Source organism: Miscanthus floridulus, chromosome 17 (assembly GCF_019320115.1).
Source record: "Miscanthus floridulus cultivar M001 chromosome 17, ASM1932011v1, whole genome shotgun sequence".
NCBI lineage: Eukaryota > Viridiplantae > Streptophyta > Magnoliopsida > Poales > Poaceae > Miscanthus > Miscanthus floridulus.
In genome coordinates, this window is record NC_089596.1 from 107,847,475 (window position 1) to 107,872,969 (window position 25,495).

The 25,495-nt window shown below is 44.8% G+C and overlaps 1 long non-coding RNA gene and 1 pseudogene across 9 annotated transcripts; one reads left to right on the plus strand and one right to left on the minus strand.

Annotated features, from left to right (window-relative positions):
- The first annotated feature begins 1,243 nt into the window (after nucleotides 1-1,243).
- Nucleotides 1,244-25,348, plus strand: LOC136517099 (lipase-like; annotated as a pseudogene).
- LOC136517101 (uncharacterized) lies at nucleotides 8,515-12,534 on the minus strand. Of its 9 annotated transcripts, none has more exons than XR_010774208.1 (8): nucleotides 11,912-12,531; nucleotides 11,313-11,422; nucleotides 10,621-10,741; nucleotides 10,101-10,190; nucleotides 9,879-10,018; nucleotides 9,507-9,781; nucleotides 9,258-9,382; nucleotides 8,515-9,061 (listed from the first exon to the last, which is right to left on the minus strand). It is a non-coding gene; the product is annotated as an uncharacterized lncRNA (long non-coding RNA). The 9 variants fall into 9 exon arrangements; XR_010774213.1 differs by having other exon boundaries at nucleotides 11,313-11,362; nucleotides 11,912-12,530; XR_010774209.1 differs by having other exon boundaries at nucleotides 10,621-11,362; nucleotides 11,912-12,534.
- Nucleotides 25,349-25,495: the final 147 nt, after the last annotated feature.

Below are 25,495 nucleotides of genomic sequence, written 5' to 3' on the forward strand. Positions count from 1 at the left end.
CTCTCTCCATCTCTCAAGACGCGGCGCCGCCGTGCTGCAGGGGTAGGGGGGTGGCTGCCGCTATTTTATGATGTTTCTATTCCACTTTTTAACTGAGGCGTTTGGCCTATGCAGTGATACAAACCATTACATATGCATGGTTCTGTGTTGCATTCTTAATGAACTGAAGCACTTTGCCATATGCAATGATGACCTACTTCTCCCTGACAACAATCCAATTTTGTTTCCCGCGCTTCACAGCTATCTGCAAAAATTGCTACGATTCAATATTAAAGTATTCTGATTCTTGCTCTATCTTTAGTTGTTCTGATTTCTGCTCTTTACTTAGTCATTCTTCTCTTCTTTGCAGCTAGGTGCATAGCTTATATGCATGTTACAAATTTTATTTTTGGTTTCATTGCAGACCGTAGTTGAATCCTAAAGACAATGACTGAGTATGCTATTATTTTTGAACTATGAGGTTAAACTGCTGCAACCAGATAACTTCGTAGGTAAATATGTAATTTCCTCTTAGTAACTATTGGAAGATAGAGAATTTGTTCGGATCTGGTTCTAGGCTTATCATCTTATTTTGCTTATATATTACTTTAGTGGATCCTTTTCTGCCATGTCGATGCATCGTGTTTGTTTACCTTAATAAATACAGTCCGCTATTTGTAGCATCATTGCCCCTGTATTTTAGCGCATCCATAAATTCTATGTTCATTATATCCCTTTCCATGTACATTTGACAACTTCATGTGTTCGAATGGACAGTGGTTTTTTAATGATTGTTGTTTCATGACCTTTTTTTCTACCTCCTGCATTATGGTTCAGTGACCCTCAGCTTTATTGAGAAAGTGCTTGTGCTGGTATGCTGTACTTTTCTATTATATTTACCTTTTCAGTTGTGATCACATCTTTTTTCCTTCAATTGAAAGAATACCACCCAGCACCACATCGTTCATTGGGTTTTTGGGCATTTTTAGATTCTTGCTACGATGCTGGCTCCTCCCATACTTTTTAGGACCAGGTACATACTACTATATCCATGTGATCAATTTTTATTTCATTTAAGTTCTCTATACTGTCTAATTTCATGCTCCGATCTTAAAAAAAATTATAGACACGTTTACATCTGTGATTGCATTTTCAACCAACTGCCGACACGTGTGAGAGCGCACGTGATGGACCAGTGTATTATGGCTCCTAAATCCTTCGGCGGGCACCGAATCATTGATCCCTGGCCAGGTTGGGCCAATTCTTTCCCGTACAAATTTCGCCGGTCCTGTCTCCGGTAAGACGGATTCCGTTGTTTTCTTGCCCAATTCGGGCAGGATTTTGGTCTTCCTCCTCGCAGCTTGGGGGCGGTTTCGCTCCGGTTCTTGCGCTTCGGCTCCAGGCCATGGAGCAGCGGAGATGGCTCGCGGCAGCCGTTTTGATGTGCCTGCTGGTGCTTTGCTTCAGGAGAGGTAGGTTGTTGGCCCTCCAGTTTCTCGCCCCCGAAAAGGAAAAAATCTTTCTTTTGATTTGGTTTCCCCTACCGTTCCCCAGAATGCTTACTCTGCCTGCCGGTTAATTTTCTCCAGTTTGCGTGTGGAATGTGGGCGATCAGTGATGTGTTTAGCTTAGGGTATTGTTTAGCGCTAGAAGATTAGCAGTACTTATATGCTTTGAACATCCATGCTGTTTGTGTTTGTGAAACGGAAGGCTCTGTCTTGACTCTTGAAGATGCTCGTGCATACATACACAATGTGTCGGCCTAAACTCGAAGGATTCGCAGTCAAACTAGTCTGCTTCCTTCTTGTCGTGTCTTATGTATTGCGCATTTCATCATATTCACATTTTATCCCTGCCTTTTCGATTCAGAACTCAAGACAAAACATGCGCCCATATATGACCCAGCGCTTGCCCGGACACTTGCTGAATATACTTCTGCTGTGAGCTCATCTGACCTTCTTGATGCTGTCATCATCCACATCCACGTTGGATTATGTTATTAGTGAATACCTCCGTTTCTAGTGTGCATTCCTTGTGGAGTTGAACTTGGTGCTTTTGTGCAGGTCTATACTGCTGAACTGATCCAACTGTTTACATGGACGTGTGAAAGATGTTGTGACTTAACAGAGGTATTTTTATATTTGTCATTGTCGTAAAACATTCTATGATTTTACCAATGTTATTCAAATTCACATTTGGCTTGGTGTGAAATATTCATTAAATTTATTTGGTAGCTCAGGGGTTCGAGGTGATAGAGCTGATTGTTGATGTGAAAAATTGCTTACAGGTTACTACTTCTGCCACTGTCACCTGAATCATTTTCTTTTTTACCTAGTAATAGGCTTTTTCTTATGTTGATTGTGTTTATGATGAGTCAGGCATATGTTGGATTTGCCAGAGACATGAATGCAGTTATAGTTGTGTTCAGGGGCACTCAAGAAAACAGGTAAAAGTTCTGATGCATATGTTGGATTGTGTTCAGGCAGCTATTATATCTCTTACCACTTTTTCTTACTTTTAAAATGGTGCCCTTGAAATTCTGATTCTTTGGAAAAGTTTGCTATCCAATCTTCTGGATGTCATAGGTCATAAAATGTGTGGCATTTCAAATTAACAATCAAGCCAGGCAGATAAGTATGTGCATGTTATTCTTCTGCAAAACTTTTATTCCTTTAATTTTTCAGCATTTAGAACTGGATAGAAGACTTATTCTGGAAACAACTTGATCTCGACTACCCAGGCATGCCTGAAGCAAAGGTGAGCATGGTCTTTATAATTACTAGCCACCGCTGCCCGCGCTTCGCTGCGGGTGATGTGCTTGGTATAGGAAAAATCCTGAGAAATATGGCTCATATGTCTAATATGTTTTCTTATCGTGTTGGTACGGAAGATTGGTCTCAATACTGTAAATGAACATAGAGGTTGGCTGTCATTACATGGTGCCTATTCTAGGTCAGCAAATCAATGACATGTTAGTAGAAAGAAGTATTTGATGGAGTTGGGCTCAAGCAACTAACACACTTAGATTTAAAGCACAACATTGGCTAGAATTACATTATAGGTGAAAATAGGGAAAACTACAACACAAGTACTTCTTCTAATGCGAGGGTATACAAAAGAGTGAATTAGAATCCACTCCCCTTAGGCGAAACTACAACACATTTCGTAAATCTAGAATTACACAAAAGATTACACGGTGTCGAACACTAAATTACACTGGGATATAAAGTTACATGGTTAAGAGCAACCTAGCACAACCAAGGCTTTTCTAAGCATTCCCTTCCTGGTCGAGCTGGGCACAGTGCCTGGGATGACATCCACCCAGGCTTTTCTAAGCATTCCCTACTACCCAAGGCTAACTTTTTCTAGGTGTTCTTCTTTCCTCTCCTTCCTTGTACACAATATACGTCAAACTTTGTATGAAGTGAGATCGCAACATACATGCTTCCTCCAAAACCACCTCCTCTTATTTACTTTGAGAGAATACTATTTTATCAACCCGTTGTGGATTTCTCTTTCAAACACCCGAATATTTGTATCAAAAGTGGTATAGCGGTGTAACTTGGTAAAGGTACTTGGTCAACAACCTCGATACCAGCGTGTGGCGAGCAGCGTCACCATGTGGCAGTTGTTTCATAGGGAGCCCTCGGTTTCATCACGACACCATAAGCTACTAACCAGGCAACTACTACCAACTTTATGGCCAGAAGGCGGTGAGGTCATAGACCACAGAATGAGGGGAGTATTACAAGGGAAGATTCAAACAACAAGGATTCCCTTCACAACAAGGGGCAATGAATTCAAATCCAGCGGCGGATTTGATTTAAAGAGATTCAAGTGTTCTACTGGGATATCCACAATTAATCGATACAGCATCCTATATTATCCAATCACGACTGGTTTGCTGATATCTGGATGGCAACTTCTCTTGTAACCCACCTACCATCGCCCTTGAAAACTCTAAGCATGTTTAACGGGAATTAAGTAGATGGACGCAATAAACACAGGGAAATAAACCAAATGCATATTCAAACGGTCTTATACGGGTACATTATATAGGCATCCAGTCTCTCATTCACGACACAACATTCACCTTCCCTACGACGGACGATCTCAATAGTACGGACAAAAACAACGGCAAGAGTACAATACCGAAAGACAGCAAAGAACAGCACTACTACTATGGGTACAACATCTCAAGGCAACTAATCTACTTGGAACTAAGCATCTTCATTCCCGGGCTTTGCGGATTCTTCAACTGCCTTGGCTATGGATCTGCATCTTCTCTTGGCGATGGCTGAGTGAGAGGAATCAAGGGCTCTACTTCTGACACTTCCAAAGGTGGAGGTGCTGGCGGCACTGCAACACCGGTCCTCTTTCTTTCAGGCGAGTGGATAGGGATCCCTTCCAAGATCGGGGCATCCTGCCTTTCAGCAGCTAGCGTCCTCTGCTTGGCCCTGGTGATAAGATAGGCCTCCCGCAGCTGATGGACATGCCGATCTTTAGCCTCCTTCAGAGCTTCGGACATGGCAGTCTACCGGCTCTCAGCAGCTGCAGCATTGGCATGTGCCTCGGCGAGCTACACCTAGAGGATTCGAGTGAAGATCTCAGCTTCCTCCGCCTACCGAAGGTAGATCCTCAGTTCCAAGGCTTGCCGGTCATACTGCTCATCTAGGGCAAGAAGGTACGCAGTCAAATGCACCATGGTAGGACTATCCTCTTGCGCATCCTACCCTTGCAAAGCCTCCATGCGAGCCCTCCATGCCCTCTGATTTCGGTCCAAAGGTGGAAAGAACCGCATGGGGGTACCAGCAATGGGCTCCTCATAGATCTGGCAGAGGTACTGCAAGGCTTTGCGGGCCACAACCTGGTAGGTGTCGATAAAGCTAAACCCTGTTGCGGTCACACTCTAGGCTCCAGTGAGGTCGGGGAACTCCTCACTCTTCCCGATGTAGACGGTAACCTCACACCGCTCGGTGCCTTGCTCCTCATACTCATGGCCCTCATACTCGGGACGATCTTTGACTCCGAGCTTTTGCAGGGTGGCATGCAGGATTCTAGGAAAACCCTCAACGTTCAGGCAGTAACTACTAACCTAGGCTCCTGCCATTTCTGGTGGTGGTTGTGAGGCAGGCTGAGTGAAAAGCTGGCTCAAAGGAAAAGCTAAGCGAGCTAAGCATCGAGTGGTGGTACCAATGGCTAAGCCAGGCTCTGCTTATAAAGGTGGAGCGGTCTGTGGTCCTAACGCGGTTCACTAGGGTTCCCGCGTGGGATCACTACGAATGAAGCGACCAAATTCCACACGTTCGAGGTGAGCGACGTGCGGTGCCATTACTGAGTAGTACGAGGAGCACAGAAAAGGGGTACGCGGAGACGTGGGTCACTACAGGTGTGAACCACGGGTGAACATGGAGGATGAAGCCACAGCGCAGACCTAACTCTGGAACAGGAATGAGTAGGTCATGCACAATACGACACGCGTGACACCTATGGATGGTGTATCTGCCAGCAATGCAGCACTATAATGCACAAACAGGATATACATGAATGCATGTCCTATACGTCCTTTTACTATTGCCAACATATAGGGAAATCGTTCTTAGCTTTTTGGCACATCGTTCTCTCCCTGTTGGTGACCAACCCCAACCACCGACCACCTTGGGAGCAACGTGCACACAAACCAAGCCGTGTCTTAGATGCATGGATGCATGTATAAGTACAAATGTTTCTGCATGGTCAATGAATTGTTTTTATCTGATGGTAAGGAGGAGAGGCATTAAATGTGTCCACCTGCTCGACTTGTTTTTATCTGATGGTAGCATGGAGGGGAGGCATTAAATGTGTCTGCCTGCTTTTGACCCACCCTGCGTAGGTGAAGATGTCAAGCGCTTTTAAATTTACTGAGTGAATTTCTGGATAGCTTAGGGAATGGCCTTGGACATTGCTCGTCTCGTGCACGTAAAAATCATGCCGCTTTCCTTTTATTGTTCTCTGCGGCAGACTAAATGGTGGACTGCGCCAGGCCCAATGACCGCTCCTCCATTACAAAAGGCCTAGCCTAGCCACTTGGTACCACCACTCAATGAGTCTTAGCTCACCTAGCCTTTCTCCCGAGCAAGCTTCTCGCTCGATCCTTCCTTGTAACCATCATCCACCAAGGATGGTAGGAGCCTGGGTTAGCAGCTGTTGCCTGAATACTAAGGGTTTTCCCAAAATCCTGTATGCCACCTTACAAAAACTCAGAGTCAAGGATCGCCCTGAGTATGAGGGTCATGAGTATAAGAAACACGGTACTGAGCGATGTGAGGTCACCATCTACATTGGGAAGAGTGAGGAGTTCCTCGATATCACTGAAGCCTGGAATGTGACCACAAACGAGTTTCGCTTCGTCGACACCTACCAAGTTGTGGCCTACAAAGCCTTGTGGCATCTTTGCCAGATCTATGAAGAGCCAATTGCTCATACCCCCATGAAGTTCTTTCCACCTTTGGAAAAGAATCGGCGGGTATGGAGGGCTCGCATAGAGGCTTTGCAAGGGTGGGACGCGTAAGAAGATAGCCCAATTGTGGTACATCTAGCCACGTATTTGATTGCTCTAGATGAGCAGTATGACCAACAGGCCTTGGAGCTGAGGAAGTTCCTCCGCCGAGCCAAGGAAGCCGAGATCTTCTCTAGGATGCTCGACGTGCAACTCGCTGAGGCGCACGCCAATGTGGCAACCACAGAAAGTCGTGAGACTGCCATGGCAGAAGCCCTGAAGGAGGCTGAAGATTGGCACACCCAGCAGCTAGAGGATGCTTATATGGTCACAAGGGCCAAGCATAGAATGCTTGACACAGAAAGGTAGGAACCCTTGGTCTTGGAGGGAATCCCTGTCCACCCGCCGGAAAGGAGAACCGGTGTTGCAGTACCACCAGCACCTCCACCCTCGAAGGTATCAGAAGTAGAGTCCTTGCTTCCCCTCACTCAGGCACCACCACAAGAGGAGACAGATCCTTAGCCTGTGCAGAAGAAGAACCAACCGAGGCCGAGAATGAAGCCGTTTGGTCCGACGAAGTAGATGAGTTGTCCTAGGGGACATGTACTCGTAGTTAGTAGTGCTTTTCATTGCCATCCTCTAGTGTTGTAATCTTTCCATTGTATTTTAGCCTTAGATGTTAAGAACTGTCGGGTCGTAGGAGCCAAACGATGTGTTGAGAATGGGAGAGGGAGTGCCTGTATGTTGTACTCTTATAAGGGCATTTTGGACGTGCATTTTGCTTTATCCATTGTGTTTGTTATGTCGATTTACCCTTAGACCTCGTTAGACTTGCTTAGGGTTCTTGAGGCAAAAAACAAACGGGTTACAAGAAAAGCAACCATTCAGATGCAAGCAGACCAGCTATGATTGGAAATGAATCGCAAAGGAGGTAACAAATTAAAGCTGCCTTTACACAAATTAAAGACCTCCCACTAACATAGTGTAGGCTTTCATTTTCAAGTTGTGTGTTTGACCTAAGACCGCATGCAAATTAAAGCCATGCGCACCGCTAGTGGCCACTCACCCACGCTCCTTTTCTCGTACACTGGTGCCGTCCTCTCAGCGCCATGCTGCTATCTCTTCTGCACCGCCACCCACCGCACGTCGCACCACCACCCCATGACATCGCTCGTGATGTCATCTCCATTGGGCCGCTGCTGCCGCTGCTGTCCCCCACAAACCTGATTCCCTCAGCCCCCGATGCTGCTCAGTGCCACCAATAACGAGGCACACCCACCCTCTAAACCCGTCGTCAATCGCCTATAAAATGCCCCCCCTTCACAACAAGACACTCCACACTCGACACTAATCACCCGCATAAGCCCCCTATTCAAATGCCAACCTATTTCAATATTTTAAGAAGAAGCCTGAGATAAGTGCTATAAGCTGGAGACTATCGAAGAAAACATCAAGCAGGAGCCGGAGTACATTGTTAGAAGCAAGAAGCTGACACTCTCAAGATGTGCTTAGATGAAGATGAGCTCACCATGACCATCTTTGCTATCCTAACTCCTACTATGGTGGCATCAATCATACTGTATATCCTTGTAATACGCCCGCTACCCTACGAGAGGCCCCGAGATAGTTATTGAAATAAGAAGAGCTGAATAAATATTCAAGCTTCGCGGATTTATTCAAATTTCGAGGGCATAGGGCCTGTCCACAACTTGACTACACATGATTAAGTTATTTCTTACATTCACCAAATAAATAGCGGCGCAATTCCTATACCAGCTATATTGTGATGCAAGGTCGTTTGCAATTGTCATTGTGGTTAAGTTTTTACGTACCTAGCATAGTGGCAGTGCTGGGTATCCATGTGAGTTCCTTGTCAGTAATAATTAAATAAAGTTTGTACAGGCTGCACTTTAACTGCATTTCTGTTTCGAAACCAAGGATTATAATTCCGGTATATTGAGGTCAGGCATTCTTGTCATGCTTCTTGGGCTTGGGCAGCATGCATACATGTTTCAGGAAGTCTCATCAGGCACAAAAGCAAGTCTAAAACTCTGATGTAGATCTAAAAAATGTAAGATTCTTTTTTTTCGCGACCACGCTTAGGCACATTTTTCATTAAAGGAAAGAAGATTTACAACAAATGGTCTTAGTAAGCCAAGGCTTACCAAAATCAGAACGATCCCTGTAACGTTTCACAGGGATCAAGAATTCATAATTAGGCAATTACATATGAACAATTCACGACCAAGACCAAGACCACTATCAACTCTAAGAGAAGCAACGGACGTAGCAGCACAGCTAGCCACTGAAGGTGACACCTCTAAGCAACTGAGATCTCTATGCATCTCCCCAATTGAAGCTAGCATCTCATTGACGTCCAAAGGTGACGGAGCAGGAGCACCAAAGCATCCGATAATTGAGGCAGCGACATGGTCTTTTCTTCTTTTCTTTGTTTGTTTTTTCCACACAGGTAAAACCATTACCGCAGCAACGAAATTACAAGAAGTTTTCTTTTCTTCGTTGGTTTAGGAAAATACCAATGTAGTTCTCTCACAGAGATGATTGGCGTGCATATCTTTTCCACCTCCCGATTTTCTCACATCCCTAGAAACCGTTTAAATAATTAGGTAGATAGATCAAGTGACCATAGTTGCAGGTATAGATGCTGGTTGAGTAGCTGATGAGTGCTCATGCATTAAGAATGTGATAATGTGGCCAAGCCATGCCGACAGAAACTGTGGGCAACATGAAGTGTCTTTGTACTATATAAGATGACTTATAATGAGAAAACAATGTGTACCTTCCGTGGTTTAATGGCCACATCACATGTCTTCCATAAGAATGGCCTTCAAACCCAGCGGTTCCAGTACCTTCTGATAACTGGATAATGAATTCCTTCCCTTACTCCTGTATTATCATGGCTAGCTGTTTGTTGAATTCGGTGTATACATTGTCCATGATATACACATTGTTGATTAAAATACATAATCTGGAGCTTTAAGGAGATTCAATAAACAAAAAAAGGTCAAATACAAATAATATTACTCACCATGGAAAATAGTCACTTCGAATGGCCAAAGTTGCAGCTAGCAATATGTCAGTGATCCACGGGGTTAGTGTCCTCAATGGCTTCCAGTCAGATTCGTTTCCTAGAGAATTATTAGATTTCTTATCTGTGGAATCACTAGATGTTGCCTGATCAGATGTGCTGCTACATTCAGCTTCACTATGTTGGCGCTCAACTTTGAATATTGGCCTATTGTAGTGAGTCAAGACTCTAAGAATTTCTCCACAGGCCAAGGCCCACTGCTCTGAGTACTCTTGCTGCGGTGAAAATTGGTAATGAGAAACAGTATAGAATTGTGAAACTCAAAGCCAACACAAAGAGAACTGGAACTAACCACGATAGTAATGGCCTCACCTCAGAAGTATGGCTAAATAAAGAGATGAAGGAGCTGAATGGGGGACCATGCCTATCATAGCACAACGTCCCATCTATGATGTGTGAAAGAATTGGATGTACAACTGCATGACCATGCTCCGGATGATGAAGAACAAAAGCTATTGTACAATGCAAGTAAAAGCAATATGTCAAATTCTTTCTTGGATTTCCAGGCAATTGTCCATAAGAAGTTTGTATTACCCAACACTTCATCTACGAAGTGACTTTCTTTTGATGCATGCATGGACAAACTTTTTCTTCAGTAGATGCTGGCTTCAATTTCTCAAACATCTACACATGGAGAAGAATCATAAGTTTCTTACACTGTTTTGTGTACAGGCACCAAATTTCAGTAAAAAGAATGCAGTATTTAGTCAATGCACTAGACAAACAAGTTCACGAAATTGCATATACTGAGCGCCTAGCTATACTCATAGCTCCACTCTCTATAGTCTATCACCAAGTTACTGTAAAAAAAATTGTTTTCAGTAAAAATGGTTTATACTGTTTCCCATCTCATGGCGAAGAACACTCTAGGAGTAGAACTGAGCATCATGGTGGCATGGATGTATGTCTTGTAAAATTTCACCAAGAACTAGATGCTATGAATTTCATACTAACCACTTGTTCATCCAGACAATTTATTAAATTTGCAAAGATTGCAGCAACATGTATAGAACAAAATCGGACAAATGCATAGTAAGGTACTGCACCTACTCACTTGGTGTTGCACAAGCACTTGCTACCTGCAGGTTTAAGCATGCTGTGGACGTTCTCGACTGGGAAAGATTCCCCTCGCACTTGTAGAACTCTAGCTCCTTGTTCAGAATCTTCTGTGGAACCTAAGATACCACGAGTACATGAAACACAGTTTCCATGTGATGTATTATTGAAACCTACCAAAAGTATTTTTTGACACAAATACATGGACTTTTATTCCATTTATTTATCTTGATCCAGATGTGTGCACAATATCACTTTCATATTAAGCTCTCAACACTGATGTTACCCAAAGCTTTTTTATTTAAAAAGGAGCAGCATAATGACATCAATGTTCAGCTGACTAAAGGCTAGTCCAGTACCATCCCAATGGATGCAAGTACCAACTACCAAACAACAAACAACACGGTACTGTGCAGACATCTGAATGAAGACAAAGATGCAGAATAAAAAGAAGGCAAGGGATACAGAGAATGTTGAAGTTAACCATGAGAATGTCAATAGATCAAACCAAGCACTATTGTTTCTCTGTCAGAATCATTGGAAGAAACAAGATTTTCAACGTAATCGGACATCTGGTGCTCTGTGCTCATGTCTAGAGAAGATTCAAGATCTAATTGGAGAAAATAAGTCATCCCGATGCAACGATTCATGGAGCAACTAAATGAGCCAACCAAATCGAAAAAGGATTGCCTCCACATTCTTCTGAAATAAAAAAATAGTTTCCTCCGTTCTTCTGTCACCTAACACATTCCTAAATTTAGTCCTTGGTGTAAATATCACTTTCTGATTGCGACCAACAACTGAAAACATTGATATAGCAGATAAATCCCACTTGATACAAAACTAGAGAGAAATTCAAGGTGGAAGGATCACACGAGATCTAATAAACAACAAAAAGCTCCATCAGTTGCATCCATATATAGTAAAAAAACAGGATTCAACAGAGAAGTCAACTCCAATTCAGAGAAAAAGATCCATGTTCAGTTTCAAGGCTAATAACACGGATTCAGAAGTGTTAATTTCAACGTAGGAGCTACCAAATTGGACACCTTTAAAACAAGTCAAAAAGAAAATTTTACATGGCTGGCAGGATGAACCAATCAATTCATCCATGATCCAAGGAAAGTAGGAAACATCACAGTAATGTAACCATAAAAGAGATCCAACATGGACCATGACATCACGCAGGATTTTCAACAAGAGAAAGGAACACGGATGAACTATGTTTGTAAGAAAGGGGATTAGTTTTGGCAAACGAAGAACATGTAACAACTACCTACTAGAATTACCTTCAGTCCTAATAACCGGATTCCTCGATCGGGATTTCCAGCTTGAAAACCAAACTTAAATGCTACGATAAGAATCCATCAAACTATGAACACTCGCAGCCTGTAACAACTCAAACATTGGGTGTCAAGGATCGAACAGCAAGAAAGGAACGCGTATGAAGACATCACTCTGTAGAAAATCTGATTGAGATTTTGAGGCGGAGGTCGCACGGGAGGCGGTAACCGCCTGTGCGCGTCCGTGCGGCCACGCCGCAAAGCTAGGGTGGCGCCAGTCCTACCTCCTGCTATGCTCCCCTGCAGTAGGGCTGCACCAGGGCGAGGTGCCGGGGAGGGGGAGACCGATGCAGGGGAGATCGAAGAGGCCGTGGCAGGAGGCGACGGCGAGGAGGGCGGCTACGGCGGTGACAGGGTTGTGGAGCTCGTCGGGCCTAGGGTTGCAGGGGGAAGGAGGGAGGAGCAGAGGAGGTGGAGGCCGGCGGGGGAGGGACTGGTGCCGGCGGCGAGGTGGAGCTCGTCTGGCTAGGGTTGGAGGCGGCGGGTTTGGGTGCCTGTGCGACTGAGAAAAGGAGATGGGGATGGGATGAGAACCGGAGACGGGGACGGAATGGGAGCCTGCGCCAAGCCATCTTGGCGTTTGGGAAGGCAACCTCCTGGCGATTGCTGGCGTTGTTGACCACGCCCGACACTTGTGCGTCTGCACACGCGCCATCGGCCATCATTGGCGTGCCTAGGAGGAGGTACCTGCAAACATAAGGGTGAAAGCAAGCCTCCAGTACGACCAGCATGGTCCTCTCCATCACCGTAGCGTGGTCCCTCGTGCCGCCCCCGACGGCCACCGCAGCGGCAGTCCTAGAGCCGGACGTCCTCCGTCCAGGGCCCCGCTCCGAGGAAGGAGGGGGTCGGCGACGCAACCGAGCCACGTGACCACGGCGGGGGCTGTGGCCCGTGCGGCACGCAAGAGCGAGCAGGCACCCACAGCGATGGCCCGGGCGTGAGTGCGGCCAACCAAGGCGACGACATGGTGCAAAGCAGCGGCGCGCGGTGGCAACCTCGGCCACCCACGGGTGTATCTAGAACAAGCGCGAGAGAGCAATGCAGAGGGGAGGCAGCTGCACCCACCGCCGGGGCCTGGCCACGCCGGTGCGCTGGTGGCCGATCGATGCGGCCGCAGATCTGGAGAGAGGGAGAGGGAGAGGAAGAGAGAGAGGCACCGCCCGCGTGGAGAGAGAGGCAAAGAGAGAGGAGGTCGAGAGTAGAGAGAGGAGGACGAAGGAGGCGAAGTGGGAAAACTAACCCGCGGTGCACGCAAAGGAAGCCAGGCCCCAGCAGCATGGCATGTGTGCTGACCACCGTACTAATTAGGCACCGACCATGCATGTCAAGAATCCACCGTCCCCTACTATGCGCCACCATCCATTTGCGTGCCGTGTACGATCAGCAGGGAAGCCGTACTTCATTGAATGTGTCCACTTGCTTCATTTGGACACTGCCGAATGCACGGAGGAAGACCGGTTGTGACGCGCCTCATCTGAGCCGTGGAATTTCGATCTAACGCACCAACTAAAAAGAACATACGTGGACACCCTAGAAGGCCGCTGATTTGGCGTGCCTTCATGTCTTTAATGATGAAACTTCACTCATGCAGTTTGCGGACACTATAAATGTTGGTCTTCTATCTTATAGGTTCACAGTGGATTTTATTCTGCTTACCATCACACAACAATGCGTGATGGAGTTGTCAGAGGTATTAAAAATACTAGGGAACTGCATGGTGATATTCCCATCATGGTCATAGGACATTCCATGGGAGGAGCTATGGCTTCATTTTGCGCCCTTGATCTTGTTGTGAGTAACAAAATTTGCCCTAGGAAGTCTTTTTTTTCTATGCTTAGAAGTTGGCCACATTGACTGAGGGAGGATGTTTTTGTATCTCAACTTTAGTACTTCCTCTTATCACAAATATAAGTCCATCTAGGTTTGTCCGAAGTCAAACTTTTTTGACATTGACCATCAATATCTAAAATTGTATATTAATTGGCCATTACTAGATTTGTTATGAAAACTAGAATTATAATACATACATACACAGGTATTGCTAGCTAAAGTTCAAAATGTTTATAGTTGAAAGGATCAAGATGCCCAAGAGGGGGGTGAATTGGGCTAATTCTAAATTTCTTTCAATAATTAAACTGTACGGTTAGCAGCGAGGAAGTCTGAGACGGTGTGAAGCCCGTTTAAAGAGGTGTGAACTGCGGGGCTAACACGGGCGAAGCAAACCACTGGGACACCTGCTCTGTAGGTGAATCAAACTATGTTGGTGGCTGTCTTTGACTCTAAAGCCCACTAGGCTGTAACGCTGGAGTCATAAAAGTGGTGGCAGGCTGACCAAGCTGGGGTGAAGACTGTGGCGGTGGAACCCCAATAGCTATCACTACATGCTGCATAAATCCAAGGAGCTACTGCTGATGCATGGCCTGCTGCTGCTGTTGTATGGCCTGCTGCTGCCGCTGAAACTCATCCTGTCGAGTATGGAACTGTGCAAACATGGTGGCGGTCTCCTGAGCCTGGCGAACCTGATCCTGCCTCATCCGCTCAAGTATGACAAGTAGAGCGGGGGTCTGTCTACGGTGCAGGTGGAGCTGAACTGGAGCTACCAGCCTCATGCTCATGTCATCAAGGAGGCATCTGAGGTATCTCACGGTAGTCCTCATCTGAGCTATCACTGGGGTTGCTCACGACCATCCCCTCCTGTTGAGCATCCAACTGCTCCTCCTCTATAGCTGCTATGCCCCTGATAGTAGCATCCTGCTGGGCTACAGTCTCTAGCACCTCTAGACGACGGCTCGGCTAGCTAGGTGTAGTCGGTGTACTATGATGGATCATCTGAGTCAAGTTATATACAGGGAACTCTGTCATAGCACCACTGTACTCAGCTATCATCTCAGGCGGCCTCACTGTAACTACCCTATGAATAAGAAATGTGATCCAGTGGGCATAGGGCAACTGTCGGTGACCTCTGAACCCCTCAGCAATAGTGTCCTCCATCTCTGATAGAAAGAGATCTCAAATATCAAACAATGTCTACTACATCAGATAGTTCAGTAGCCACAATTGTATGTGAGTCAAGCCCTCGCGATACTCCATCCTTGAAAGCAGTGTCCTCCTCATAATGGCATCAAGCACTCTAGCAGTGGGAGTAAGATCACTGGGTGTTCTGCTAGACCCCTCGCCGAATGGCTCTGTGAAGCAGTGACGGACTAGATCTGTAGGGGGCACCATCCCGCTATGAGGACATTTGGGGGGCGCTGTCTGTCCATAGCAAACCTCATGTAGCTGGACGGATTGCTCCTAAAGCCTGAGTATCTCTCTGACCCTAGTGCTCATCAGCCTATAATCTCTGCCATTGAATGCAAAGTGTATGAATGTGTGCTACGGGTCAATCCAAAGAGAAGCATAGAACTGATGGACCCAAGATGGAACATACAATCCTGTTCGTCCAAGTAAGTCTGTCAACCCTGGCAGGTAAGTAAGGTAGGGGCAAATGTGCTCTCCAGCTGCTGCAACAATAGACTCTATATTGCACACCCTCTGAGATCTGAAAATAGCTCCATTATTAAGATATGCATTATAGAAATCCTCCTGCAGTGGTGTGTAAAAGCCCTCTGATGCACGCTCATCTCACCTCGACAGAAACCACTGCTCAAACTCCACAAATCTGAGTTGTTGCACCTACTTGGCCATGGCGGCCCTCAGATCTAGATGAGTCACTGGATGCGGACCCTCTGGTCTGGGCGGTGGATGAGAACCCCTCTGTTGTGTATCTGCCCTCGGTGTGACTAGAGCACGAGTACGACTAGAGCGGCAAAGCTGTGGCTGAGGTGCCTGCTCTATCTCATGTGCCTGCTGTTCCTCCTAAGTCTGCTCTGCTGCCTGTGGCTCCTATTGTGACTCTCCCTAAGGCTGACTCTCATCAATGGCAACACACCACCCTTCAATCATGAGAGTCCCAGGAGGATCACCATGAAGGCGCTCAACCTGCTCAAGTGTAGCTCTCGCTTCTGGTGAAAGCTAGTCTGCGATCCGGACTCCACTACAAGCACCTCCTCTCTTGGCACGCTCTATGGCCTTTGCAACTGCGGCTGCTCTAGCTGTATCTGCATCTAGATACTTGCACTTCTTTGTTACCAGCTTCTCTATCAACTTGCCTTTTGGATCTATAGGCAAGCAAGACGAATGCCTCGGATCCTCATCACCGGGACCACCTCCAACATTCTTGACGCGAACCATCGGTTGGATTAGAAAGAAACAACTGCCGCTGATAAGAAACAACTGCCAACTGTCACTTACGAGGCTTGGTCTCGATCCATACTCACGAGCTTGGCCCTGAGCTGACTGACAACTGCAAATGTGACCTCAACGGCACCGACTCGCTGCACGATAGAATAGAGGATATATAGATAATCTTAATTAATCATCTAGAGATACGAAACCCTAAAAAAGCAAGCAATTAGGTATGAAATAGAAACCGAGGGCTTGCTACCTGACGAACCGGTGACCCAAGAAGCAGAGGAACGATACGTGGGGGAAACCACCAGGAATCCTAGGGTAAGGGTTGCGGCAAAGCAATGTAGCTTGGGATCGGCCATGAAAGGACAATAGATTGCAGTACGGGTGCTAGGGCTTGATCACGGCGATGCTGGATTGTTGCTAGCGCGAGCGTGGATGGCGCTGGAACTCGGGCAGGGCACTAACGTGGTGGCGGTAGCGTGGGCGAGCGGCGGTGTGGTGGTGCACGGGAGTAGTGTTGAAGCAAGGCGTGGCGGCGCGTGGAGTGGAGGCGCGGGCACTCGGCGATGCAAGGCTACGCGAGCAGCGGCGTGCGGCGTGCGGAGGCAGCGGCGGCGGCACGCAGAGGCAGGGCAATGCGTCGAGCGATGCGAGCAAGGATGGCGGCGATGTCGGTGGGTTAGGTCAAAAGGTGCGTGCGGCGATTGAGTTATATGGGTCCCCCGATGAAAGCTCTAGTTTGGTTTTGGTGAATTGATGAAACCCTAAGTGCTAACCTAGTTTATCAAGTGATCATAAGATAGGTAGCACATTTCAAGTGATGAAGCAAATGAAGATCATAGCATGATGATGATGGTACCATGGTGATGATCAAGTGCTTGGACTTAGAAAGAAGAAAGAGAAAAACAAAAAGCTCAAGGCAAAGGTATAAAGCATAGGAGCTATTTTATTTTGGTGATCAAGACACTTAGAGAGTGTGATCACATTTAGGTTTGATAGCCATACTATTAAGAGGGGTGAAACTCGTATCCAAATGTGGTTATCAAAGTGCCACTAGATGCTCTAACTCATTGCATATGCATTTAGGATCTAGTGAAATGCTAACACCCTTGAAAATATTTGTGAAAATATGCTAACACATGTGCACAAGGTGATACACTTGGTGGTTGGCACATTTGAGCAAGGGTGAAGAAGTTAGAGGTGAAAAGGAGTTAGTCTTGCTGGTCACTAAGTGACCGGACGCTGGTCTCAGAAGGACCGGCGCGTCCGGTCAAGTGTGGCAGCATAGACGTCAGTGTCGGTCAATCGACCAGACGCTGGGTTATGGACTGACCGGATGCTGGTGAGGTGTGTCCGGTCCTATTGTCAGACAGCGCTCAGAAGCTAGGGTCTCTGACCGGACGATGGCAGGGTCCGATCATGCTTGACCCGACGCGTCCGGTGGGCAAAAGGCATTTCTGGAACCTTACTGGAAACGACCAGATGATGGTGGCTCAGTGTCCGGTCAGTATTGTGCATAGTGTCCGGTCAACTCAAGTGACCATTGAGTTCGGGACACGTGGCTGTCGTCGGGCGACCGAACACTGAGGTCCAGCGTCCAGTCAACATGACCGGAGCGTCCGGTCAGCCCGCGTTGTGCCCAGTGAAGGGGTACAATGGCTCTATTTCATGGGGGCTTCTATTTAAGCCCCATGACCAGTTGAAGCTCACACCTTTAGCCATTTTCATTGACATAGCAACCTTGTGAGCTTAGCCAAAGCTCTCCCACTCATCTCCATCATTGATTCATCATCTTTGTGAGATTGGGAGTGAATCCAGGTGCATTGCTTGAGTGATTGCATCTAGAGGCACTTGGTGTTCATGTTTCGCTGTGGATTTCACTTGTTACTCTTGGTGGTTGCCACCACCTAGACGGCTTAGAGCAGCGAGGATCATCAAGCGGAGGTTGGTGATTGTCTCTGGCTCTGATCGTGGTGATTGTGAGGGGTTCTTGACCTTTACCCGACGGAGAGCCAAAAGGTACTCTAGTGGATTGCTCGTGGCTTGTGTGATCCTCATTTTGTGTTGGTTGTGCGGCACCCTATTGAGGGTTTGGCGTGTGAAGCCAATTAGCGCGTGAACCTCCAAGTGAGTGAATCGCCACAACGAGGACTAGCTTGCCGACAAACAAGTGAACCTCGGTAAAAATCATTGTGTTCATCATTGATTCTGAGGTGATTGGTCTTCATTGTTATTCATCCTTGTGATTGATTGGCTCCTTCATCTACACGGTGGTATAACCTTTTTGATTACTTTCTTTATATTACCGCAAACTAGTTGTCAAGCTCTTTAGTGTAGCTAGTTGTGAGAGCTTGCTTGCTTGGTTGGTGTGGCTCTTTAGTTAGCCTTTGAGAGCATACTAACATAGAGTAGTGTCATAGCTATTGTGTGAATTGATACTATCTAAACTAGAATTATGGTAGGTGGCTTGCACTTTGAGTAGGCTAGCGCAACACTTGCTTCGCCTTATAATTGTCTAACCATTTTATTAAGTGTTGTTATAGAAATTGTATTAGGCTATTCACCTCCTCTCTAGCCATTAGGACTTTTCACCCGACGGATTGGATTAGGAAAGAAGAAAGAATCCGGGTCCCGCACATTTCCTATTAACCGGATGCTCCGGTGGCAGTGACCGAACACTGCCACCCAGCGTCCGGTTGATTCCAGTAAGGTCCAAAACCCCTAGAATCGCGATCGGACGTGTCCGGTGGACACCGACCGAACGCAGCCAGAGTCCGGTGCAAGCTTTTTCCTTCGTCTTCGATCGATCGAACGTAGAGCCACCATCTGACCGGACACTAGGAGAACATTGTTTCAGCGTCCGGTCACTACTTCACAGCAAGTTCACCTCCTGTGAACTGACCGGACGCTAGACGTCAGAGTCCAGTGCATCGTCCGATCACTCCTTTTCCAGCGAATCCTCAAAGTCTTTCGTGCTGCCTGTTTCCAATCAAGTCCCAACTCAAATAAGATCCAAATAAACACCAATTGGGACTGATGTGAGTGACCTCTCTCAAACACTCATGTTTTTCAAAAATATTTTGCCTTAGGCTATAATTCTTTTTAAGAAAATAGGCAATAAGAGGGTAATTTAAGATAAACGACAAAACAACATTCATGCATATGCAATGCAATACTTGAAAGTAAATTTAGTTGCTTGTCAAGTTTGATCCAAGGTTAAGCTTCTTCACACGCTTTTCGGTGGTTATCTTAACCATGTTAGACAAGCCCTATATGTATTACCATAAATTAAACATGTCGTATAATACAATGCAATGCAAGGGACAACACAAGCTCATCTTTTAGTAAAGTTGATAAAATTAAGAACATTGAGCTCATTCCGCAATCTACAAAAAGTTGCCTCATCTAGCGGTTTAGTGAAGATATCCGCCAATTGATCCTCGGTCCTTACACCTTCTAGTGAAATATCATTCTTTGCAACATGATCTTTAAGAAAGTGATGGCGGATATCTATATGCTTGATGCGAGAGTGTTGAACCAGATTATTTGCAAGTTTTACCGCACTTTTATTGTCGCACAAAGGAGGTACTTTATCTAGAACTACACCATAGTTTAGCAAAGTTTGTTTCATGTAAAGTATTTGTAAAAACAAGCATCCACGGCAATGTATTCCGCTTCGGCGGTGGACAAAGCCACACTATTTTGCTTCTTGGAGGACCAAGACACAAGTGATTAAACAAGCAAATGGCACCCTCTGGATGTGCTTTTTCTATCAACTTTGCAACTGGCATAATCCGAATCGGAATAGCCAACTAACTCAAATATAGCTCATTTAGGATACCAAAGGCCAATACTTGGTGTGTGCTTAAGATACCTAAGGATTCTTTTTGCGGCAATTAAATGAGTTTCCTTAGGATTAACTTGAAATCTTGCACACATACACACACTAAACATGGTGTCGGGTCTAGATGCGGTTAAATATTAACAAGCTACCAATCATAGAGCGGTAGATAGTTTGATCAACCGTGTTACCTCTCTCATCTAGGTTGAGATGTCTATTAGTTGGCATTGGTGTCTTGATTGGCTTATATTCATCCATCTTGAATCTTTTGAGAAAATAATTTGTATATTTCTCTTGAGAGATGAAAATCCCTTCTCTCATTTGTTTGATTTGAAAACCAAGAAAGAATGTAAGATCTCTAATCATTGACATCTCGAACTCTTGACATCAATTTCCCAAACTCTTTGCAAGAATCTTCATTTGATAATCCAAAGATGATATCATCAACATACACTTGACAAATAAAGATACGCCCATCAAGCTTCTTGGTGAATAGTGTGGTGTCGACCTTCCTAATGGTGAAGCCTTTCTCAATGAGGAAGTCCCGAAGGCGCTCATACCAAGCTCTTGGGCTTGCTTAAGTCCATATAATGCCTTAGACAACCTATAAACATGATTAGGATATCTAGGGTCTTCAAACCCGAGAGGTTGATCAACATAGACTAGTTCATTAATAAAGTCATTTAAAATGCACTTTTCATATTCATTTGATATAGTTTCATTTCATGATGTGATGCATATGTAAGAAGGATACGAATGGCTTCTAGTCTTGCAACCGGTGCAAAAGTCTCTCCAAAATCCAACCCTTCAACTTGAGAGAACCCCTTTGCAACTAGTCTTGCCTTATTCCTCACAACTACGTCTTGATCATCTTGCTTGTTGCAGAACACCCATTTTGTTCTAATAACTCTTGCTCCTTTTGGCCGCTCTTCAAGAGTTCAAACTTCATTGCGGGTGAAGTTGTTCAACTCTTCATGCATAGCATTTATCCAATCTGGATCTTGAAGAGCTTCTTCTACCTTGGTAGGCTCATAGCAAGAGATAAAAGAGTGATAAGCAATAAATGAAGCAAGTTTTTGTGAGCGAGTCATTACTCTCTTTGATGGACTCCCTATAATGAGATCTTGTGGATGGTCTTGTAGTAGAGGTGTATTTCTTCTATTGACCACTTGAGGAGGAGATTGTGGAGCATCAACATCTTGTGCTTGTGCCACCATTTGATCATGGGAGACATGGGTGTCTTCATTTTCTAATCTCCCATCTTTATCATCATCTTGTGGCACACTTGATGAAGAAGGTGGATCAATCACTTGTACATCATCTTTAGGCTTGATGTCTCCGACCGAAATGTTCATCATGATCATCGGCCTCAACCACTTGCTTGCCCTTGTTACTAGAACTTTGCTCAATGCTCTCAATGATCAAATCATTATATGATGTAGCTATATCAATCTTAACAACATCGTTAGTAGCATCATGTGGCTCATTGGATAAAAATTCTTGAGCAATGACAAGATTATCATGATTAATCTTAAGAGTGGTGTATTCTTCTCTTAGCTTGTTGTGGCTAGTGATGAGCTCTTTGTGCACCCACTCAAGTTTATCATGTTTATCTATTAGCTCTTTTTTAGAAGATTTGAGCTCCTTGAGTTTGGATGATATAGCATCATTTGCTTCTCTAAGCTCAACACTAGCCTTTTCGGCTATATCATATTTTGCTAAAAGTGCATCATTTTTAGCCTGTAGCTTTTCATTCTTAGCTCTAGTTTTTATAATGATCTTAGTGTATTGTTTTAGCAATCTAGCAAGATCATCATAGGAAGGTGATTCATATTCATCATCATCACTATTATCATTACTAGCATGTTCTTCACCACTACTATCATCATCATTTGATACCTTGCGTTCACCCTTGACCATAAGGCATAGGTGTGTAGAGGATGATGGCAGTGGTGGCGGTGAAGATGATGAGTCAATAACAATGGCGGCCACCTTCTCGTTGTCACTATCATCATCGGATGAGCCACTAGATGAATCAATATCCGTGAGCCAATCACCAACGATGTATGTATTTCCACTCTTCTTCTTCTGGAAGTCCTTTTTCTTGCCATCTCTCTTCTTGTATGGCTTATCTTTCTTTTTCTTATCTTCATCACTTGAGTCATCTTTTTTGCCCTTGTTCTTGTTCTTGAACTTGTCTTTCTTGGGCTTTGTACATTGGTGAGCTAGATGACCAAGTTCTCCATAATTATAGCAATCCATCTCGAAGATTGACTTCCTTCTAGAGCTTGTGAAGAACTTTTTCTTCTTGCCATCGAACTTGATGCCACTCTTGTTGAGCTTCTTTAGCATCTTGGTGGTTTTCTTCACCATGAGAGCAAGACTTGCATCATCAAATTCATCATCACTTGAGCTCTCATACTCAAGTCTTGCTTTACCCTTCTCTTGGCTAACTTTGAATGCTAAGTCTTTATCTTTCTTCTTGGTAGAGGATGAGCCATCTTGTGGCATGATGTGCATATACATCTTATGAGCATTGATCTTTCCCAAGATTTGTGTCGGTGTAGCGGTGGAAAGATCACCTTGATGGAGCATGGTCACAATATGCCCATATTTATCAATGGGGAGGACACTCAATATCTTTCTTACAACATCAGATGGTTGCATTTGAGTAAGTCCAAGCTCATTGACTTCCTCTATAAGAACATTCAAACGTGAATACATTTCATTAGCACATTCTTTAGGGAGCATTTCAAAAGAGTTGAGCTTTTTCATGACAAGATGATAGCGTTCCTCACGCTCACTCTATGTTCCCTCATGGAGCGCACAAATGTCCGACCATAGTGCATGGACGTCTTTGTGGTTTCTCATCCAGTTGAACACATCTTTACAAAGGCCTCTAAATATGGTATTTCTAGCCTTTGCATTCTATTTTTCATAATTCAACTCATCGCCTTGTAGGTTAGTAGCATCCCGAGGTTTTGGGAAGCCTTGTGAGGCAGCTCTAAGTATTCCAACATCTAGAGATTCTAAGTACGCCTCCATGCGAATTTTCCAATATGGAAAATCATCCCCCTCAAAGATAGGAGGAGGTCCATCCCTGTGAGACATCTTTCTCTAGGCGGTTAAGCCTAAATACGTGAGCACGAGGCTCCGATATCAATTGAAAGGATCAAGATGCCCAAGAGGGGGGGTGAATTGGGCTAATTCTAAATTTCTTTCAATAATTAAACTCTACGGTTAGCCCAATTAACCCCTTGTGCCTAGAAAGTGTTTCTATTGATCTAACGCACAAAAGTTTTAGCACCCTAAGTTTCAATCCTACTCTAGCATGGCAATTCTAGGAATGTAAATGACAAGAATTGAATTGCTCAAAGTAAATGCTCAAAGTAAAGAGAGAAGGAGGAACGCGGCGATGTTTTGCCGAGGTATCAGAGAGTCGCCACTCCCCACTAGTCCTTGTTGGAGCACCCGTGTAAGGGTGTAGCTCTCCCTTGATCCGCGGAAGGATCAAGTGCTCTCTACGGGTTGATTCTTCGACACTCCATCACGGTGAATCACCCACAACCACTCACAACTTGAGTTGGGTCATCCACAAGCACCGCCAGATGATCACCAACCTTCTAATCACCACCAAGCCGTCTAGGTGATGGCGATCACCAAGAGTAACAAGCATGAACTCTCACTTGATCACGACAAGTCTAATGAGAAGGATGGATGCACACTTTGCTACTCTTGATCTCACTAATGAGGGCTCTCTTTGGGATTCTCAAATCTCAATCACCTCACTAGGACCTTGCTCTTCTTGGTATTCTCAAAGGTGTTTCTCAGCTGTTGAAATGAGCAAAAGTAACCCCACACACGAATGGAGGAAGTATTTATAACATGGGCTAAAAAACGAACCGTTATGTGCCTCTGTGGGGTGACCAGACGCTCCGGTCATGCTAACCGGACGCGCCGTCAGTTCACCCCGAACTCCAGTGTTTATAGTGTGACCGGACGCTGGAACCTTACTGGAGTCGACCGGACGCTGGCCCTCAGCGTCCGGTCATTTGACCTCTCAGCATCCGGTCGCACCAGACGAAAACACCTTGGTCAAATGAACTGATCGGACCCTGAGCCAGCATCCGGTTAGTATTTGACCCTCCATTCACTTCCAACTTTCGATCATATGTGAATGAAGTTTGCTCCATTGGATCTAAGGGCTATTTTGGAGCTACCTAACGCTAGTTTTAGCAAGTGTGCACCACACCTAACCCACTAGACTCACCTAGGTCAAGCTACCCATTCGTACTCCCCTTAATAGTACGACTTAAGGAAAAACAAAGTCCTAAACTACTCTAAGTGTCACTCCAACTCTAATCGACACTTAGAACTAGTCCATCCTTAACCTTGTCGTCCATCCTTTGAAAACTGAAACGATTTCCATCGTAGGAGCATGACCACCATGATAGCCCAATCGATCTCCATTACCGTGACCTAACTTAATTGCCTATGCAAAACACACGTTAGTCATAGTAATCATGTATTATCATTAATCACCGAAATCCAACTAGGGGCCTAGATGCTTTCAACAGTGAATAAAACCTAGATTGAACTTATGTTTGTTATCAAAGGAGTTCCTAATAAAGTATTATGGATGAAACTATTTTTGCTATACTTCTGGTATTAGTTATGAGTTATGACTGTTCATTATTACATTACCTTGCATAGTTTGCATTCTGTCTGGTATAATAAATGAGAAAACAATGATATCCACTTAATTTCAAAATTATTGGATCAAACTCCTTTACATTTTATGGGATGACTATTGCTAATATTTCTTGGGAATCCTACCAGTACCGATACCAGATGAAATTAAGAACAATGGTCTGAGCATAGATCTTATCTTATGGCAAACTTCCTGTCCTAAGACTAGAGATGTATGTAACTATATGTTCTCCCAGATGGTTTCACACATTCTGTATATGTGATGTGATACCTTTTCAGCATGGACATAAATGTTGCCTCAAGCATATGAAGTCCATGCTATTGGTTTTTGGTGGATTAAAGGTTTTTTTCCTTCCTCGCATTTAATATTATGCCCTATGAAAACCCAAATTTCTTTGTTCTTCTAGGTTAATGTTGGGTTCAAGGATGTGACACTCATGACATTTGGGCAACCTTGGATTGGCAATGCTATATTTGCTTCTAATTTCAAAAGATATTTGTCGAATGCAATTCGAGTGACCAATGCACATGATATTGTACCTCATTTACCCCCATACTATCACTACTTTCCACAAAAGACATACCACCATTTCCCATGAGAGGTATGTGCTTAGCTTGCTTCCCTTTTACCTTTGCTAGCAACTTGATCTAGTATTGTGTTGATGTTTTCTTAAGATACATGATGAAACTTAGCTATGATTTAATTGTGTCAACGATTTTATGGCACATCCCAACTATGTCATTCT